The 22,462-nt window shown below is 38.6% G+C and overlaps 1 non-coding gene and 1 pseudogene across 1 annotated transcript; one reads left to right on the forward strand and one right to left on the reverse strand.

Moving 5' to 3' along the window:
• Positions 1 to 212: 212 nt before the first annotated feature.
• Positions 213 to 22,462, reverse strand: part of LOC113002321 (uncharacterized) — a 50,555-nt pseudogene continuing 28,305 nt past the window's right edge.
• Positions 1,965 to 2,071, forward strand: LOC113002443 (small nucleolar RNA R71). Its single transcript, XR_003268005.1, has one exon. It is a non-coding gene; the product is annotated as a small nucleolar RNA R71 (small nucleolar RNA).

Here is a 22,462-nt window from a genome sequence, read left to right on the forward strand (position 1 = left end):
GTATGTGTACTTCCTGAAACATGGTTAGTCCTATCTGACTCTATAAAATCAATCTCAAGAGGTAAAACACCACCACCAGGCATGCAATCAATATCACTCTCAGATTCACTCTTAGCATCAAATTCAGACATATGATCAAGTACAATTTCAGACTCAATGCATGAAGAGTGAGAGGCATGCAGATTAGAATAAAGATCAGTCATGTATTCATCAACAACATGGTCAATTATTTCAGCACGAAATACAGAAAGATCTTCAGATGGGTATTTCATAGCATCCAGAATATTAAAATGAACAGTTATATCACCAAACTCCATAGACAGTGTGCCTGCATAAACATCTATCTTAGTTCTAGCAGTTTTCATAAAGGGTCTGCCTAGAATGATGGGAACTGATCCTTGAGAAAATCCATCTTCCATATTCAAGATATAAAAATCAACAGGGAAAATCAGTTCACCAACTCTAACTAAGACATCTTCTATGAAACCAACAGGATAGGCAACACTTCTATTAGCTAAATGAATTACCACATCAGTTGACTGCAAGGGACCTAGAGATAGAGAATTAAAAATAGACAGAGGCATAACACTAACAGAAGCTCCTAAATCTAGCATGGCATTGTCAAACTTACTATTCCCTATGATACAAGGTATGCTGAATGTACCTGGATCTTTGCATTTTCAGGAATTTGAGGAACAGATTTACCAATCAATGCGGAGACATTTCTGCCCATGCTAATCCGTTCACTTCCTTTAAGCTTCCGCTTATTAGTGCACAACTCCTTCAAGAATTTGGCATATCTTGGAATTTGCTTTATTGCATCCAACAGAGGTATGTTTACCTCTACCTTTCTAAACGTTTCCAAGATCTCTTTCTCTGCCTCTTCCATTTTTTTGTTGGAAACTGCTCTTGGAGGGAATGGAAGAGGGGGAATGTGCTGCTTCTGCAAATCAGAATTACCTGTGGAAGAAGATTCACCTGCACAGAAATTGTTAGGTAAATTTTTGTCATCACCTTTTTCTGGAATAGAGTGAAGTTTGGCAGGTTCATTTGCAGATGAGGAAGGTGCTACGGGTTGAGGTCCTTGACATTGCTTTCCCGACCTCAATGAAATGGCACTGACATTTTTGGGGTTTTGGACAGCTTGAGAAGGCAGCTTGTCAGAATTCTGGGACTGTTGTTGATTCAATTGAGTAGCTAATTGTCCCATCTGATTGGTTAAGCTCTGAATGGAGGCTCTGGTCTCTTGCTGAAACTGCATGTTCTGCATAGTCATTTGCCTCACAAGTTCTTCGAGGGAAGGTTGTGGAGGGGCCTCAACTGTTGGCTGTTTCTGGGGTTGTTGCTGTTGTTGGATTGGTGGAGGAATGTATGGTCTGCTTGGGCCAGCAGCATTTTGGAAGGAAGGAGCAGGCTGTTGTTGTTGTTGAGGGCTGGACCATCTGAGGTTAGGGTGATTCCTCCATCCAGGGTTGTATCTGTTGCTGGAAAGGTCATAATTGTTCTGCTGTGGTTGATTTTGCTGCTGAGGTTGAGGAGGTCTATTGTAAATATTTGCAGCATAAGCTTCAGGCTGCTCAATTGCTCCAGGTTGCTGCATGGAAGGGCAAAGGTCTGTATGGTGGTCAGCAGAGGAGCACAAACCACAAACCCTTGCGACAGGTACAGATTTCTGATTCAAGGCCAGCTGGGTTACCAAGTTGACCAACGCATCCAGTTTGCCTTCAAGCTTCTTAGTTTCAGATGATGCAGATGGGTTTGTAGCTACCTCATGCACTCCTCTAATGACTATGGCATCATTTCTGGCACTAAACTGTTGGGAGTTGGAGGCCATCTTCTCAATTAAATTTCTGGCTTCAGCAGGAGTCATGTCTCCAAGGGCTCCACCACTGGCAGCATCTATCATACTTCTCTCCATATTACTGAGTCCTTCATAAAAATATTGGAGAAGAAGCTGTTCTGAAATCTGATGGTGGGGGCAACTAGCACATAGTTTCTTAAATCTCTCCCAGTACTCATACAGGCTCTCTCCACTGAGTTGTCTAATACCTGAGATATCCTTCCTGATGGCTGTGGTCCTGGAAGCAGGGAAAATTTTTTCTAAGAACACTCTCTTAAGGTCATCCCAGCTCGTGATGGACCTTGGAGCAAGGTAATACAGCCAGTCCTTTGCCACTCCCTCTAATGAATGAGGAAAAGCCTTCAGAAATATGTGATCCTCTTGGACATCTGGGGGTTTCATGGTAGAGCAGACAATGTGAAATTCTTTCAAATGTTTGTGCGGGTCTTCACCTGCAAGGCCATGAAACTTTGGAAGCAAATGAATCAGTCCAGTCTTAAGAACATATGGGACATCCTCATCAGGGTATTGGATGCACAAGCTTTCGTAGGTGAAATCAGGTGCAGCCATTTCCCTTAGAGCCCTCTCACGAGGTGGAGGTTGTGCCATGTTCTCAGAATGTGCAAAATCAGAATGCTCAGAATCAGAATGCTCAAAATTATAATGCTCAAGATCAGGATGTTCAAAATCACCAATAACAGAATGCACAGATTCACCAGTTATGGAATGCTCAGAATGATCAAAAGGTATAAAATGATGCCTAACTAATCTATGAAATGTCCTATCTATCTCAGGATCAAAGGGTTGTAAGTCAGATGGATTGCCTCTAGTCATACACTACATTCAGCATGCACACAACTAGTTGCCTTGTCATGTAAATAAAGGTGTAGGTTTGAACTACAGCTACCCTCAAATGATATCCAAATGACTTGAAATTTTGTGAGCAACCTTATAAAATGATGAGAAGATAGCACAAAAATTTCAGACAAAAATTCAAAGTCTAACTATGAAAGCTAAAAATGGTAGGTTAAGAAAAATAAGTGAATAAAACTTGAAAAATAAAAAACTTTTGACAGAATCGGTTTTTTTGGACGATGGAGACCTCAGCCAGCCTATGGCGGGCTGCCGCGGCGTAGGAAACTTTTTTCTACCCCAAATGCATATATAATAATTGCGATTCTGATAACCGGAGCAAAAGTTATGGCCGTTTGAAGTTTTGACAAACACAAAATTTGCTAGTTTTTTGGAACTTTCAAATCTGACCAAACTAAAGGCTCTAGCTATTTTTCCCACAAAATATGGATTAAAAGAAGTTACCACAAAAACATTCAGCCAAAAATAACAACCCTAGCTACTAAAACAAAAAATCCCAAATAATTCAGCATGGGTGGTCGCTAAAATCCGTCTCTAGCTGATTTCTACTACTACCCTGTTTTTCCGCAAGCTGATTTCTACTACTACTCTGTTTTCAAGCACAATCTTCACAGCAAAACACCCAAGACTGAAACAGGGACTTTGTTTGTATTTAGATTAATGCAAACCCAATTTAAAAGCAAGGGATAAGAATTTAAAATAGAAAATAGAAGATAAGGTAAAGAAAAGATAAGATATTTAAAGATAAAATTCGAAGATAAAAGATTGAAAGATCAAAATAGAAGATAAAGATAATAGATAAGATAAGATAAAAAAAAAATTAAAGATAAGATATGATAAAATATTTAAATTGCGATAAAGATAACTACTTCTAAGAAATTCAAATAAATAAGATCTAAATCTACTAAATCTAAATACTTACTCCTAAAACCCAACAGTAAAAAATAAGGAATAACTACTTCTAAGGAAGACCGACAATGAAAATAAGGACTAAAATCTATATATTAAAATCGCTAAAACCTGACAAGTCTAATTAGCCTAGATATATGGATTCTGGATTTGTCTGTTATCAATACCAGTGAACTAATCAACACTAACACACATACTAACACAATACTAACAATTAAACATAAAACACGAAAGGATTAAACACACAACAATAGCTAGCTATTATGAACCTTTGGACACTGCTCCCCGGCAACGGCGCCAAATTTGATCAAGGCCGTACCCGAATCAAATAAACATGAAAATGCAGTAACTAGGAAGTGATCCTAGGTCGTTTCCCAACGAGCAGTGACAAGCCAAATGTTCATAATATACTTGCAGTAACAGTAACAGTAACGATGGGGGGGGTTTGGTTGTTTGGTAATTAAAGAGCATGAAATTCTGATACAGAGGTCAGATGTCGTACCAGATGTCACGACATCACGTTTCAGAACATGCAGAATGTATATTTGACTGTATGAACAGATTAAACAAGTAAATAACACAAGAGAATTGTTAACCCAGTTCGGTGCAACCTCACCTACATCTGGGGGCTACCAAGCCAGGGAGGAAATCCACTAAAATAGTGTTAGTTCGAAGATCTAACAGCCACTGTTTACAACCTTCTCACCTAACCACTACCCGTGCAATCTCTACCTAAGAGCCACTCTTAGATATGAGAAACCCCTCTCACTCCCTCTCAATCACTCTCCCGTGTTTACAATTAATTCAAATACACACCAGAGATTGCTCTCTGAACAATAGAGATCAACTCCACACACTATAGAGATCAACTCTACACACTCAGGTCCAACACTTGATGTTAGAGTAACATCAAGGTGGCTCACAAAACACTCAAGTCCCAAAACTCACAAAATAACTCTTCAATCCCGGACTTGGTACAGAACTCGTGCAGCCTCCATGTTTTTATAGCAGTGTGTGGGTCTAGGCTGCAACAGCTTGTGCTGGATGAGATCTATCATTCTTCCTGAAAATCTGCACTTAAAGAACTAAAAGATAATGTTTGATCTTTTAGTTTTTATCTTTAATCTTTAATCCCTGAACGAACTCTTCTAGTTTGTAATTCGAACTTTAATTATCTTTTAATTCGTTCCTAAAGATAGATCATCTAATCTCTTGCTAACTGCACAAAAATCTGTTAAAGATATAACAGATTTATATGTCCAGTATTTTCGGGCAAGATGTCCTGGACATCGTATCCGACATCGTGGATCCTGCAACTTCAATGCTTTTAGCAACTCCAGTATTTTCGGGCAGGATGTCCTGGACATTGTATCCGACATCGTGGATCCTGCAGCTTCAATGCTTTTAGCAATTCCAGTATTTTCAGGCAGGATGTCCTGGACATTGTATCCGACATCGTGAATCCTGCAGCTTCAATTCTTCATTTGACACTTTATCTTGCCTTGTGCATTGTGCAGCCCGATCTTATTCTTTGACATAACGTTGGACATCATGTGCAGCAACTCCAGCTTTCCTTCATTGTCTAAGTGCTTATGTTTTAACAAAATCTTAGCCAATCTTTTAAAGCTTAGTAAAGCTAAGCACTAACAGAGCAGAACAAATAAAATGGAATACGAAACTACTAATACTAAAAATGGGTTGTTTCCTCTGATTCAGAAGCCACTCTCTTATCCTGGGTTATGGAGAATTCGTCCCTAACAGTCAACCACTTAATCCAACCATATTTCAATTTACTAAGCGAAAATTAACTTAGGGTTTTCAATACGTGATTAGGCACCACATACACCAGTTAGCCCTTCGTCCATTAAGCATGAACGCAAGTTAGGCTCAGAGGCAATTAATCGAACACGAAGCGTGCACTGATTAATATTCACGAAATTGGGATAACTGGTGAAGGGAAAACTGCCAGGAAACCACATTGCAAGCGAAACCTCAAAGAGAGTTGGGCTTCGTCCTCAAAAGGAACAACACCAGAAAATCTAGCCTTCCATTAATCAATAGAGAACGAAATTATAGATTGAAGAACGAAATTTTATTGCTAAAATGAAAAGTCAAAACTGGAATTGCAAAACAAAAAAGTGTCTAAGAAAAGCCTAAAACTAAAAACGAAAATAGGAGAGAGAAGAAGAGAGAGAGAGAGAGAGAGAGACTAAAACTAAAAACGAATAATCGAAGAGAGAGGAGGCCTAAACTAGAACCTTGGTGCTGTTATATAGTTTTTCAGTCCCAAAGCTTACAAATCTGTTTTAAATCCAGGCCCATAAATAAATTAAATTCAAATCTAGATAAGATAAGATAAGATCTAGATTAAATAATATCTAGATGAGAAATTCAAATCTAGATAAGATAAGATCTAGATTAAATAATATCTAGATGAGATCAAATCTAAATAATATCTAGATAAGATAAAGATAAGATAAGATCTAATTTTGTAGAATAAAATAGTCTGCCCTCTTCAAGTCCAAGCTCAATTCTGGATTCAAGCCCAAGCCCAATTCTGGATTCAAACCCAAGCCCAATTCTGGATTCAAACCCAATGCTTCATTAATTCCTGAAATTAGATTAAAAACATCAAATTAGCTGAATGGGCCCAAATAATAAAACTGCCTAATAAATTTGACAATTAAGACTAATCAGTATTTAAAATGGGGCAAAAAGGGTTAAGAAATAGGAGAAAATGATGGCACATCACTTCTACATAGGAGTCATTTGACTTAATCCATCAACTGAAAAAATCCTTCAACTATTTCTCGTCCTTGGAAAATTCTTTTTGCAAGAATCAACTACTTCTTTCATTCTTCCTCACTACGAGGTTGTGAAAACAAAGACAAAGATTGGCGCCTCAAAGCCCTACATTGGGGCAATGAGGGGCACCGTGCATGAACCTTAAGTGAACCTAGGGGCAGATTAGAAGTTCTCACCCAATAGGTTCCCTACTACAAGGTCATGACGAAAGAAAACGATTGGTACCTCAAAGCCCTACACTGGGGCAATGAGGGGCATCGTGCATGAGCCTCGAGTGAACCTAGGGGCAGATTAGAAGTTCTCACCCAATAGGTTCCCAGCTACAAGGTCATGACGAAAGATAACAGTTGGTATCTCAAAGCCTTACACTGGTGCAATGAGGGGCATCATGCATGAGCCTCAAGTGAACATAGGGGTAGATCAAAAGTTCTCGCCCGTCAATGTTTTTAAACAAAAAAAGAGAGGGGACAAACCCTGGAATTTATATGGATTGATTAAACGTCAAACGGCTCCATTGCCATCACTCCAAAATGGTCAAGTGACTAAATCAAACGGAACATACACTCTGAGGGAGTTCCTAGAAAGATTTGCAAAAGATAGGATAAGGTTGCATGAATTATCACCTCTTTCAAAAGGACAGTCAATCTGTGTTTTCCAAAAAAATCAAAATCAAAATCACAAAATAGGGAAAGAATGTTATGAACATTCCATTACATTGCATTGTTTCATATGAAGTCCGCATTTACCAAATTTCACAACAAAGGTTGCATGCATCTGCATCACTAAACATCATGTTAACTACATCTAATCTTTTGAATTTGGGATCACCGACTCTTTCGATAAGTCGATCTCTTGCTTTCTCATAAGGATGGACCCTTGGGTACTAGTACCCTCACCTTTAGAGGACTATATGTCCTCGTTATCAGAGGGCTCCACGCCCTCACCTTCAGAGGACTACACGTCCTCGCCTTCAGAGGGCTGCACGCCCTCACCTTCAGAGGACTACATGTCCTCGCCATCAGAGGATTACGAGTCCTTGCCATCAAAGGATTACGAGTCCTCGCCATCAGAGGACTACACGTCCTCGCCTTCAGAGGACTAAACGTCCTCGCCTTCAGAGGACTACACGTCCTCGCCATCAGAGGGCTGCACGCCCTCACCTTCAGAGGACTACACGTTCTCACCTTCAGAGGGTCATGAACCTTCACCTTCAGAGGACTACACGTCCTCGCCATCAGAGGGATGCATGCCCTCACCTTTAGAGGACTACACGTCCTCGCCTTCAGAGGGTCGTGTACCTTCACCTTCAGAGGACTGCACGTCCTCACCTTCAGAGGACTACACGTCCTCACCTCTAGAGGACTACATGTCCTCGCCTTCAGAGGACTACACGTCCTCGCCAACATAGGGCTACACGCCCTCACCTTCAAAGGACTGCATGTCCTCACCTTCAGAGGACTACACATCCTCACCTTCAGAGGACTACACGTCCTCACCTTTAGAGGGCTACACACACTCATCTTCAGGGGACTATACGCCCTCCCCTTGAGAGGACTACATGTCCTCGCCTTCAGAGGACTACACGCCCTCACCTTCAGAGGACTACACATCCTTACCTTCAGAGGACTACACGTCCTCGCCTTCAAAGGGTCATGTACTTTCGCCTTAGTAGGGCTACACGCCCTCACCTTCAGAGGACTACACGTCCTCGCCTTTAGAGGACTACACATCCTCGCCCTTAGAGGGCGACACGCCCTCACCTTTAGAGGACTACACGTCCTCGCCATCATAGGACTACACTCCCTCGCCTTCAAAAGGTGACACGTCCTAAACTTCAGAGGGCTGCACGCCCTCACCTTTAGAGGGCTACGTGTCCTCACTTTCAGTGGGCTCCATATCCACACCTTAAGATAATTTAAGGTCCTCTGCCCTTAAATGCTTAACCGAGACTTGCACTCCCGGTTAAGGGGCTAGTAGTTTCCTTTTATCAGTTCCTGGGCCACCCCCTGATCCTGGAGGAGGGCCAACTATGCAAGTACAACCAGAGGAGGAGGCTATCATGCAGCTACTATGCATACCGGGGCAAGATTTCACCCGTGCCGCTGCAAAGAGACGAGTGTGGATCATGCGCACCAACATGACCACTATTACACAGATATGGATGACGTTGCTACTTAGCAACATTCTACCCAGCGACCGTAATGCCGATCTCCCCCTGCGGAAGTATCAGTTGGTCTGTGTTGTCCCGATATAGGTAAGTATGCATATGGTTCAACTGATTTCTAATGCCATTTACTATTTGCAGGGATCGTGCCCACAAGACACCCACTGGACCCGGAGAAGTCCAACAGGGCCCTCGGGTTTCCAGCTCTGGTTACGGGCCTCTATCAGTCCTATAGGGTGCCCGTACTCCCCGGCAAGGTCATGCCATCGCGACATAGGTAAGTATGCATATGGTTCAAACTGATTTCTGATGTCATCTATTGTTTGCATGGATTGCGCCCGCAGGACACCCTGTGGACCCAAAGAAGTCCAACAGGGTCTTGGGGCTTCCAGCTCTGATTACGAGCCTCTGTCAGTTTTACGGAGTGTCTGTCAACCCCAACAAGCTCATTAGGCCCCGCATTAACCGGGCTTTCATCAAGAAGTACTGCCCCCCAAGCAGGCGCAAGGCGAGACACCACAACAACCTGGGGATGGCCGGCAGCGGGCAACAGACGCACCGCCACCACCACTAGAGTTCACCTCAGCTCATCCACAAAAAGGTTAGAGTGTTGCCTACGACATGTAACGACCCGCCTCGTCGCTACGGTATCCACACTCTAATATTCGATAATTTCAATTTTTATAAAAAGAACTCCCTTAATTTTTTATTATGAAAATAGAAGTGATTTTGTCACAACATAAATTCATCCAACAACACGTCATTACTTAAGTGATTATGCATAATTACATAGAAACAATAATTCGGTACATGTCATACACATAACGAAAATTAAATATGTTCATATATATATACATATATATATATATATATATATATATATATATAATTAAAATTCCAGTTTTACATCTTTAACTCAACAAAATAAAACTTAAAAGCCAACTACGGAGGAGTTGATTACAAAACACAACTCTCTCCCAAAATAACGCCAACGTCATCACGTCGGCTCGGCGGCTGCTCACCAGAATCTTACTCCCTACACCCTGCCACTGTCATTCTGCTCCCACGAACAAGGTTCGTGATCATCACAGGTATCAACCACACGATACAAAATTGCAAGGGTGAGTTTATTATAAAAGAACCAATACCAATTCCAAATAACCACAATTAGCAAGGAACATAGGCAAACATGATAAACATACACAACAATCATTATTCAACACTCATATCCAACAAATATTCATCATTCACATCCAACGATTACTCATCATCCATCCATGGACCCAATCAAGACTGCACAGAATGATGCATGCACCTAACTCAACACTCAGATGCAATGTGGTACGTACCAACAACAACCAAATATCAGGAAATAGCCTAAGCGTGTCTACACGATACTCTCACTTAGGGAACTGTGCTGAGTTTGTCAAGACCACCCGGTTGTGCACATAACAGCCCCCCTCCCATAGGTGATCAGCCTGGGAGCCCAAAGGTGTTCCCTACCAGGTGACAGCCCCCTAGTACAAAGTACACTTGGCCACAGTTACTCTATTTCCTGTGTCGTATGAGCTATGATCACGGCCAAAGGTAAATGCCAAAGACCATGGACCAATTAAAGCACCTAAGCATCCCCTCAGGATTGCTTAGATTCTCTAACCACGCTAGTTACCCACGTCTGGGCCATCCGACAAGGTCAGTGCACTCTACCCCCCATGACATACACTCCATACGACGTATGATCGTGGCCAAAAGCTAGTGCCAAAGACCCTGGAAGGTTAGTGCACAGTGCCCCCCACGATCATACACAACATCCAACGTATGAACGTGGCCAAAAGCTAGTGCCAAAGACCCTGAAAGGTCAGTGCACAGTGCCCCCCACGAACATACACAACATGCACATGCCAATGCATTTCCAACATCAATCAACAAATCGTATTTCCATGTCATTCACAACATAAATATCATCTCATCTCAATGACGTTATCAACAACAACAACAACCTCATTTCATATTCACATATTCATCAATAATAACAATTCATGTTGACATGGTCTTTATTAACAACATTATCTCAAATCAATATCATCATAATTATCATTATCATCACATATCAATTAAAATCCTCAATAGCAACATCAACAACAATTCAAACAAACACAACAATATCATTTCCACACGCACGGTCTTCAAACAACACATTTCAAACAACCAAAACAATATCATTCATCAGGATACATATATATATCGCATCCCATTAGTTAAAACGTAATTTTCTTTGAAGAAAAATCAGCATGCAACAGGGACAGGCAGATATCCTCATAGCTAGGTTCCCCGACCCTAACTATGGTGTTAAAATGGTAAATTTTATAATAAACTCCCCTTACCTATAGTGAGCTACCCCATGGATTCCTCGTCGCGTCACTTGAAGATTCCTTTTTGTCTTTGCTTGTCGATTCCACACAAGCCTCTACCATGCCAAAACGAAGGAGACTTAGTATGGATTTAAGAAAACAAAGCTAGTAACAGTGCTCTGGGTCAAACACCCACATTACTACATGAAAGAGTTGAGAGTATTTCGGGTTTTACAAAGGAACGTAATTTGGAAATTCCGACCACGCCAATGTGACCGGGGTTCAGTGTAGGTTACGAAAATAACATGTATTTCATGAAAGGATAACGTTTACAAAGTCTCTTTCTCTAAGGTTTTTCAAAGGAAGCATAAGACATGCAATGGCGGTTGCAAAGTTAGAAAAGATGCAAAGACAAGATGAAACTAACAAGAAACAAGCATAGAACCATGGTTACCTCGAAAGAAGACGAAAGATCAGATTAGGGTTTTCGTTCTCTACCGAAACTGCAAGCCAAGTTGGAAATTCTGCTTCGGTTGAAGGGTTCCTCTCGGTGTGGGTTTTCAATGGAGAACAATGATGGTTTGTGGTGGCTAATGGTGGATGTGGGTGATGGAGAAAGTACTTGGAACTTTAGAAATGGATTTGGAAGAAATAAAGAAGAAGAAATGTCATTTTTCCTAAGCTACAAGAAAGCAAAGGCTGAAGTGCTTAAATAAGAGATGCTCTCGGGAACGGAAGCTTCTAGCACACTCCAGACATCTTCTCAAAGATCCCAACGGTCAGATCATGGACAATTTTCTTGTGAAGTTACAAACTAAATTTCGAGAAGATCCAACGGTTACCGAAGGCTGGGCAGCGTGTTTACCGAGGCAGATTCATGTAGTTTTCTCTAGAAGCTTCATTAAGAGGCTTCCTCTAGAAGCTTCATTAAGAGGCTTCTAGCACACTCCAGACATCTTCTCAAAGATCCCAAAGGTCAGATCATGGACAAGTGTCTTTGGAAGTTGCAGACCAAAGTTTGAGAAGATCCAACGGTTAATGAAGGCTGGGAAGCATTTTTACTGAGGCAGCTGCATGTAGCTTTCTCTAGAAGCTTCATTAAGAGGCTTCCTCCAGAAGCTTCCTCGTGGCTTCTTTGAGAAGCTTTCTCAACAGGCTTCTTTGAGAAAATGAATTATGAGCCCTAGCATCACATGACCAAAAATTTTTCGACTCTTGAGTGTCCATATAGGTGCATGCATGACTAGTTTTGCATAAAATTTCCAAATCATCATTGTTGCATTTGTGTCATGGAAATAATGTGGGACATCCCCTTTTATCCTTGAACCAAACCAAACCTTGACATATATCATGTCCAGTCGTGCTACAAGCCTTGAGCCAAAATCCCAACTTACCATAAACCTTGACCCAGGGTGAGAATATCAATCCTTGCCCACGGAAGAAAACACAAAAAGAAGGAAAATTCCCAATCAAAGAAAGGGAGAAAGCAAAAAAAGAAAGAAAATTCCCAATTAAAAGAGGGAGAGAAAGCAAAAAAAAAGGAAAAAAAAAGAAGAAGAAAGAAAATCCCCGATCAAAGATCGGAAGAAAACAGAAGAAACATGCAGAAAGGTCTTTGGACCAGACAATATTTGAACAATACAGAATTGTCACCAAGAAAACAAAAAAAAAGGAGAAAGGAAACCACGACCTAAAGTGGCCCTCTCCCTTTGATTACGAACCAAAATCCTGTGCGTCAGCGACTTTTTCACCCCGCACTATACAAAAAAAGAAAAGGAAAAGGCCAAAAACATTCAAAGCCAAAATTCCCACAAAAAAAAAACACCATTCCCAAGAAAAAGTCCTACTGATCCATGATCACGCATGTAATCTTTGATTTGATATGAAATGATTTGCAAGATCAAGTCATGGCATATCTATGGTTCGGAATTAGGACGAAACACTTACCTGTGTGAGATTGATACACTTTGAGTGATTTTCTTCTATTTTTGTTGAACCCAGTGTTTCCTCTAAATGGTCATTTAGAAACGAAATGCTAACATCCAAAATCTTATTTGTGGTTATGAGAAGATTTCATCAGCATACTCCTTTTCCTCGGTAGACACATTGTTTTTCATTCGAAAAGCATATGTTGCTCTGATTAGTTGGAAGTTTTGTCTCTTTACTAAAGCATGTTTGCATTTTAGTGAAGAAAACACTGATACTATTTTTAGTCTCACAAGTTATCCAGAACTACGTAGGTCTGAGTTCCTCATTGAGGATACGTAGGAGCAAGAGCCTCGCTTTTGTCGGCCGCCACACAATTTCTGTCATACTGACACTGGAGTCACGTGACATGCGGAGATACCCGAGTGGTTATCCGTTTAAACTTTCTTTTGCTATCTCTAAGACTCAAAGCATGATAGCACGCAGAGACTAACATCGTCTTCTGCACCCTTTGTCAATTGCGGCCAACAAGCCCGTTGACAAGCAGAGATTTACGTCATCTTCCGCGCAGACAATTTCTGTCATACTAACACTGGAGTCACGTGACATGCGGAGATACCCGAGTGGTTATCCGTTTAAACTTTCTTTTGCTATCTCTAAGACTTAAAGCATGATAGCACGTAGAGACTAACATCGTCTTCTGCACCCTTTGTCAATTGCGGCCAACAAGCCCGGTGACACGCGGAGATTTACGTCATCTTCCGCACAGACAATTTCTGTCATACTGACACTGGAGTCACGTGACATGCGGAGATACCCGAGTGGTTATCCGTTTAAACTTTTTTTTGCTATCTCTAAGACTCAAAGCATGATAGCACGCAGAGACTAACGTCGTCTTCTGCACCTTTTGTCATCCAGAGGCGGCGGGCCCGATGACATGCAGGAACCAGTTGGTCCCACATTTTTACCTTTATCATTCAAGAGCAGCAAGTTGGGTGGTAAACGCGCATAGACGAATTCTGCGCCTTTGTCATCCAGGGACAGCGAGTCAGTTGCATGCGGAGATATCTTATGGTCACCTGTGACTTTCGTCAACCGAGAGGAATGAAATTAGTGTCTTATCTTTACTTCCCTTTTATCTCCAATAAAAGACAAGTAAAGAGGGGCAACTGTCATACCCTAATTTCGTCCGGGGACCATTGTTTGGTGGCATGCAACTTTCGTTTGACCACTTCGAGGTACTTGGCTCCCATCGTTTGGCAATTCGTGAAGTTCCGAGATATGCCAGAAATCAAAAGGAAGCATTGTTACGCAATCCGTGAAATTCCGTAACATGTCAGAAATCAAAAGGAAGTATTGTTACGCAATCCGTGAGTTTTCGTAACATTTCGAAAGCTAAAAAAGGAGTAATTACATGGCCCGTAAGGTTCCGTAACCTTACGGAAAGAAAACAAGTATCGTTACGAAATTCGTAAGTTTCCGTAACTTTACGAAAAAAGAATCACCAAAAAAAGGCAAGGGGTGTATTTAGTAAAAATGGGGGTGCAAATTGCAACCAGGCCCACTTGGGCCTTCCAGGATGTTCCTCTAGAAGGCGGTTGCTTCTGGAGGAAGCAACCTAGCTCGCCTGGGCGAGCTGGGTGGCAAGCTCCTCCCCTATTTTCCTATAAATAGGGGGAGGAGTGAAGGAGAAAAATGTTCAGCCCTCCTGGTATTTCAAGATCACTTGAAATTAGTGAAAAAAATTGTTTCCGTGAAGAAAATCCAAGCCGAGGCGCTTCCGTAACGTTTTCGTGGGTGATTTCGCGAAGATTTTCAACCGTTCTTCGACGTTCTTCGTTCGTTCTTCGGTCTTCAACCGGTTAGTTCCCGAAATCGAACTTTTCAATTCATTCTATGTACCCTTAGTGGTCCTCATTTGTTTTCACGTGGTTTTATTTTCATTTCATTTACTTTTCGTACCCCCTTTTGATGTGCTTTAGTCATTTACTTAAGTCATTTTCTCGCCTAATCAAAAAATAAAATAAATTCTCACCGATCATATGAATTGTAATATCCGTTAATTTCTGTTAAAATGAAATCCGACCGTTCGGTCATGCCGTAACCACGTTGGAAACCTAAAAGAGGTAAAATAATAATATAATAATAAAAAAATATCTTTTAGTAAAATAAAACAAAAAAATCAATCGGACATTTCTCTTTGAGATTTTTCTTTCTTAATTGAATTGACTAATAACCAAAGTGAAACTATGGCTAAAATCAATTCATAAACCAAACTTTTTATCAACGCCTAAAAAAGCCATTTTTAAAGATCCAACGCCTTGAAATGGTCTTTTCCGCTTTTATTGGTTAAATGTAGATTTCTAAAAAGCCTAAAATCAACATGTAACTTTGTTATCTCTTTCAAAAACCAAGAGATCGTTAATGGTCCAATGCCTTAATGTTTTCTCACTTTTCAAAAGAATCGAAAGATTATCTAATGGTCCAATGCCTTAAATGACCTTTCATTCAATAAAAACATATCTTGCAAAAAAGGATAAAAAATAACTTAACCAAAACGCTTTGTTCACAAAAGAACTATGTAGGTCTGATTTTCTCATCAAAATTGAGGAATACGTAGGAGCAAAGGGAAACGCCCTTGTCGACCACAAAAAGATAAAAATATAAAAAGGCATAAAAAAGACATAAGAACGTAAAAAGGGAAAAGAATATAAATTGAAGTCATATTTGCACATTTGATTAAAGGCTGTCGTCTCTTGTGACGGACGCGTGGAGTGCTAATACCTTCCCCGTGCGTAAATACAACTCCCGAACCTTTCACTTAAAATTCGTAGACCCACGTCTTTTCCGGTTTTTCCGATGTTTTCCTCAAATAAACGTTGGTGGTGACTCCGTGCGTATTCCTTTCTTGGAACACGCACCCGTGAGTCATGCGTCGCCCTCCCGTCGAAAGGTTGGTTGCGACAATGATGAATCAAGTATGATTCAAGTAGTTTTGATGATGAAAAAAAGCCCAAAAGAATGATGTCAAGATTGAGTCAACAAGTTCAAGATCAAGATTAAAGAAAAGACATCAAGAAGAATCAAGATTCAAGAGAAGATGAATTCAAGATTCAAGAGAAGAAACCAAAAAGCAACAAGTCAAGACTTCACAATGGAAGTATTGAAAAAGATTTTTCAAAAACCAAACATAGCACAGTTTTGTTTTAAAAGAAAATTTTTTCCAAATTTTTCTAAGTTATCAGAGTATTTACTCTCTGGTAATTGATTGCCAGTTTCCTGTAATCGATTACCAGTAGTAAAGTTTGATTTCAAAAGCTTTTAACTGAATTTGCAACATTCCAAATGTTTTTTAAATGGTGTATATAGAAGCAAAGCTTCAAGAATTGTTTTGATGATGCCAAGGAATTTCAAAGATCATTCAAGATGAATTTCAAGGATGAAGAAAGCAAGTTGTCAAGCAAAGCAAAGATCACAAGATAAGAATTAAGATAGACTCTTAGAAAAGTTTTTGAAAAGCACAAATGATTGGCCAAGTGAGTTCTATCTTAACAAAAACTTTTCCAAGTATTTTACTCTCTGGTAATCGATTACCAGAGGTTGTAATCGATTACCAGTGGCCACAAAGCTTTCTGGAAATGTTTTCAAACTTATTTTCAAAGTTTTCAAAGCTATAATCGATTATCAATGCTTTAAAACGGTTAAAAATGATTTTGTAAGTGTGTAATCGATTACACATCATATGTAATTGATTACCAGAGCTTTTGAACGTTGGACATTTGAATTTTGAATAAAATTAATTGTGTAATCGATTACGCCAATGCTGTAATCGTTTTCAGAAAATATGCCAACAGTCACATCTTTTCATTAGATTTGTGAATGGCCATCAAAGGCCTATAAATAGGTGACTTGGGCACGAATTTTATGAGAGAGTTTTGTTGGTCCAGAATTTCTTATCCTCTTAAAAGAAAATGAGAGAGATTCCAAGAGAACTTCATTGTCAAATGCTCTCTCAAAAACTCTTGGGAAAACACTTGCAAATCCATTAAGAGTTCATCCATGGATCTTCATTGTAATATTCTTCTCTTGAAGAGAGAATTCTTCTTCCATTCTTCTTACTCAATGAAATTGATTAAGGGACCGAGGGTCTCTTAAGTTGTAAGGATTCCTGAACACAAGGGATGGGTTGTCCTTGTGTGGTTCAGAAGTTGTAAAGGATTTTACAAAGATAGTGGAAATCTCTAGTGGATTGCTTGAGTATTGGACGTAGGCACGGAATTTGTCGAACCAGTATAAAACTGTGTTTGCATTCTCTCTTCCCTTAAACTCTTTTATTTATTGTTGCTTAATATTTCTCTTCTTAAGATATCAGAGGCCACTTGTCTAACAAGTGGTATCAGAGCTTCATTCTTGTACAAAGTTTAGAAGCTTCAAGAATTAATGGCCTCATCAAACTACTTGTTCCCCGAAGGCAATTCAATTAATAGGCCTCCCATTTTTAATGGAGTGGGTTACCACTATTGGAAAACCCGCATACAAATCTTCATAGAGGCTATAGATTTAAAAATTTGGGAAGCCATAGAAATAGGGCCTTATATTTCGACCATGGTTGCCAGAGATACAACAATAGAAAAGCCTAGCGAAGATAGGAGTGAGGAAGAAAGAATACTAGTACAATATAACTTAAAAGCCAAAAACATAATTACATCTGCCTTAGGAATGGATGAATACTTTAGGGTATCAAACTATAAAAGTGAAAAGGATATTTAGGATGAATGCAAATGAAAGTACACAAGACATGTAAAAGAGGTTCACACACATAGTTAATCATCTTGCATCTTTAGGAAAAATATTTCCAAATGAGGATCTAATAAATAAAGTTTTGAGATATCTAAGTAGAGAATGGCAACCCAAGGTAACAACCATCACAGAATCTCAAGATTTATCTAGTATGTCTCTTGCTACATTATTTGGAAAATTACAGGAACATGAAATGGAGTTGCAAAGACTAAATCAACATGAAGAAAATGATAAGAAGAAGAAGGGAATTGCTCTTAAAGCCTCATCTTCAATCCAAGAAGAACTTTGTCTCTTTGTCAAAAGATTCAACAAATTTCTTAGGATGAGAGAAACTCAAAGAACACAAAACTTCAAACCTAAAAGAAGGATTGAAGAATCATCTTAAACTCCAAGATGCTATGAGTGCAATCAACTCGGACATCTGAGGGTTGATTGTCCAATCTTTAAGAAAAGAATGGAGAAATTGAAGAACAAAAACATTGGAGAAAAGAAGGCAAAGAAGGCCTACATCACATGGGATGATAATGACTTAGAATTGTCTGATGATTCTGAAAAATAAGTGATTAATCTATGTCTAATGGGCAAAAACTATGAAAGTGACGAAGAGGTAACATCTTCTAACAAATCTATTTCTTTTGATGAGTTGCAAGATGCATTTGCTGAATTACATAGCGAATCTATTAAACTTGTAAAACTTGTTTCTTCATCTAAGAAAACTATTTTAGATTTAGAGAAAGAGATTTCAAAGTTAAATAAAGAGTTAGATCATCTTAAGTCTGAAGTGTAAATCTCTAAATCAAGTGATAAAGTTAATGCTTCTACTATGACTATTGAAAAAGAAAATTCATGTGAATGTTGTAGTAAATATGTAGAAGAAATTAAAAATCTGAAAAACTCACTTGCCAAATTCTCAAGTGGCAAAAACAACCTAGATATTATATTAGGAAAACAAAGATGTATTTTTGATAAAGCAGGGATTGGATATAAACCACAAAAAAGACAAAAGTTTTATAAAAATTTCTTTTCTTCCACACAAAAATATAATTCTCCTTTCATTACATGTTTTTACTGTGGAAGAAAAGGGCATGGCATATCTACATGCTATTTTAGGAAAAATTGCAACAATATTAAAATGATTTGGGTCCCAAAAGGATCCATTGTTCACACTAACACTCAAGGACCCAATAAAGATTGGGTACCTAAGTCATAATATTGATCTTGTAGGAACCCTTGAGGAAAAAGTGGTACATAGATAGCGGGTGCTCAAAACATATGACGAGAGATGCATCAAAGTTCACACATATCTCTCCCAAGAAAAGCGGGCATCTAACCGATGGTGACAACAACAAAGGTAGAATTCTTGGAGTTGGAAAAATAGGTACAAATTCTTCAACCTCCATTGAAAATGTTCTACTAGTTGAATGTCTTAAGCACAGCCTGCTTAGTGTTAGTCAATTGTGTGATAATGGCTATCTGGTATCATTTGATTCTAAAAAATGTGTCATTGAACATGGACATGATACAAATATAAAGCATATAGGGTTTAGAGTCAATAATGTTTACATGATAGACTTAAGACAAAATCTAAGTAATAGTCAATGTTTTCTTAGCAAAGATAATGATCCATGGCTATGGCATAAAAGAATTTCTCACATTAACATGGAACACTTAAACAAATTAATTTCAAAAGATTTAGTTGTTGGTTTGCCAAAACTAAAATTTGAAAAAGATAGACTATGTGATGCATGCCAAAAGGGAAAACAAACTAGAGTTTCATTCAAATCCAAAAACATTGTTTCAACTACTCAACCTTTACAATTACTACACATGGATTTGTTTGGCCCTTCTAGAATCATGAGTCTTGGAGGAAGTTACTATGCCCTTGTTATAGTTGATGACTATTCTAGATACACTTGAGCACTATTTATCACTCATAAGAATGATGCATTTCAAGCATTTAGGAAACTTGCAAAAGTGATTCAAAACAAGAAAAATCTCAAAATTAGATCTATTAGGAGTGATCATGAGGGTGAATTTGAATTATTTTGTGACAAGCATGGCATTGAACATAACTTTTCTGCACCTAGAACCCCTCAACAAAATGGAGTTGTTGAAAGGAAAAATAGATCTTTGGAAGAAATTGCTAGAACCTTATTAAATGACACTCCTCTTCCAAAATATTTTTGGGCTGAAGCCGTTAATACTGCATGCTATATCATGGATAGAGCTTTAATAAGACTCATTTTAAAGAAAACTCCATATGAACTATTTAATGGTAGAAAACCTAACATTTCACACCTTCATGTTTTTGGTTGCAAATGCTTTGTATTAAACAATGGAAAAGAAAACTTAGGAAAGTTTGATGCTAAGTCAAATGAAGGAATTTTCCTTGGTTATTCCTTGCATAGTAAAGCTTATAGAATATATAATAAGAGAACTATGACTATTGAAGAATCTATTCATGTTTCCTTGGATGAGTCTAATGCTATTCCTCCAAGAAAGGATATTCTAGATGATATTGCAGAATCTTTAGAACAAATGCATATTTATGGAAAAGATTATAAAGGAAAAGGGAAAGGAAGCAATGAAGATCCTCCAAAAGAAGCCAAATCAAATAATGAACTTCCAAGAGAATGGAAAGCTTCAAGAGATCATCCCCTTGAAAACATTATTGGTGATATCTCAAAAGGGGTAACAACTAGACATTCTCTTAAAGATTTATGCAATAATATGGCTTTTGTGTCTATGATTGAACCTAAAAATTTAAATGAAGCCATAATAGATGATCATTGGATAGTTGCTATGCAAAAAAAACTAAATCAGTTTGAGAGAAACAATGTGTGGGAACTAGTAGAGAAACCTGAAAACTACCCCATCATAGGAACAAAATGGGTATTTAGGAATAAGTTAGATGAACATGGCATAATCATTAGGAATAAGGCTAGATTAGTTGCAAAAGGATATAATCAAAAAGAGGGAATAGATTAGAAAGAAACATATGCTTCAGTTGCAAGATTAGAAGTCGTTATAATGCTTTTAGCTTATGCATCCATAATGAATTTTAAGCTTTATCAAATGGATGTTAAAAGTGCTTTTCTAAATTGCTTAATTCAAGAAGAATTATATGTTGAACAACCCCCAGGTTTTGAAATGTCAGATAAGCCAAATCATGTTTATAGATTGAAAAAGGCTTTATATGGTTTGAAACAAGCCCCTAGGGCATGGTATGAATGTCTAAACAAATTTCTTTTAGAGAAAGATTTTTCTAGAGGAAAAGTGGATACCACACTATTATTAAAGAGAAAACATGATGATATTCTGTTAGTTCAAATATATGTTGATAATATAATCTTTGGATCCACTAATGATTCACTGTGCAAGGAGTTCTCTCTTGATATGCAAAGTGAATTTGAAATGTCAATGATGGGAGAACTAAACTACTTCCTGGGGTTACAAATCAAGCAAACTAAAGAAGGAATATTTTTCAACCAAGCAAAATACTACAAAGAATTGATCAAAAGATTTGGGATGGAAAGTGCAAAGCACATGGCTACACCTATGAGTACTGGTTGTTACTTAGATAAAGATGAATTCGGTTAGTCTATAGACATGAAACAATATCGAGGTATGATTGGATCTCTTCTCTATTTATCTTCTAGTAGACCGGATATCATGTTTAGTGTACGCATGTGTGCTAGGTTCCAATCCAACCCCAAACAATCACATTTGAATGCAATAAAAAGGATCATAAGATACCTATTAGGAACAATCAATTTAGGATTATGGTATCCTAAGAACTCAACATGTAACTTAATAGGATACTCTGATTCTGACATTGCCGGATCCAAAACTGATAGAAAGAGCACAAGTGGGACATGTCAATTTATTGGATCTGCTCTTGTATCATGGCATAGTAAGAAACAAAATAGTGTTGCTTTATCTACTGCTGAAACGGAATATATTTCTGCTGGCAATTGTTGTGCCCAAATTTTATGGATTAAGCAACAACTATCTGACTATGGAATCCTTCTTGATCATATACCCATTAGGTGTGACAATACAAGTGCAATCAATCTATCCAAAAATCCAGTTCAACACTCTAGAACCAAAAATTTAGAAATTAGGCACCATTTCTTAAGAGATCATGTTCTGAAGGGAGATTGTGTTCCAGAATTTGTTGATACAAAGAATCAGCTTGCATATATCTTTACAAAATCTCTCCCTAAGGAAACATTCTTTGCCATTAGGAGAGAATTAGGCCTCTTAGATGTTAGTGATTTGGATAAGTAAGGATTGATTGGTTGATTGAAACATTCGGGTTTACTGATTGCTTAAGTTTGATGTTTTAAATTTCCCCGCACTCTGGCTTTTTGATGTTGCCAAAGGGGGAGAAAAATTAAAGAACTTAGAAATGAAGAGAGCTTAAAGAAAGGGGGAGTTTAATCTCCAAACGAAAGGGGGAGTATTTGTATATATTTGTATATACTATCTTGATTTCAGGACTTGTCATTATCAAAAAGGGGGAGATTATAGAAGCAAAGCTTCAAGAATTATTTTGATGATGCCAAGGAATTTCAAAGATCATTCAAGATGAATTTCAAGGATGAAGAAAGCAAGTTGTCAAGCAAAGAAAAGATCTCAAGATAAGAATTAAGATAGACTCTTAGAAAAGTTTTTGAAAAGCACAAATGATTGGCCAAGTGAGTTTTTATCTTAACAAAAACTTTTCCAAGTATTTTACTCTCTGGTAATTGATTACCAGAGGTTGTAATCGATTACCAGTGGCCACAAAGC

Source organism: Glycine max, chromosome 8 (genome assembly GCF_000004515.6).
Source record: "Glycine max cultivar Williams 82 chromosome 8, Glycine_max_v4.0, whole genome shotgun sequence".
Lineage (NCBI taxonomy): Eukaryota > Viridiplantae > Streptophyta > Magnoliopsida > Fabales > Fabaceae > Glycine > Glycine max.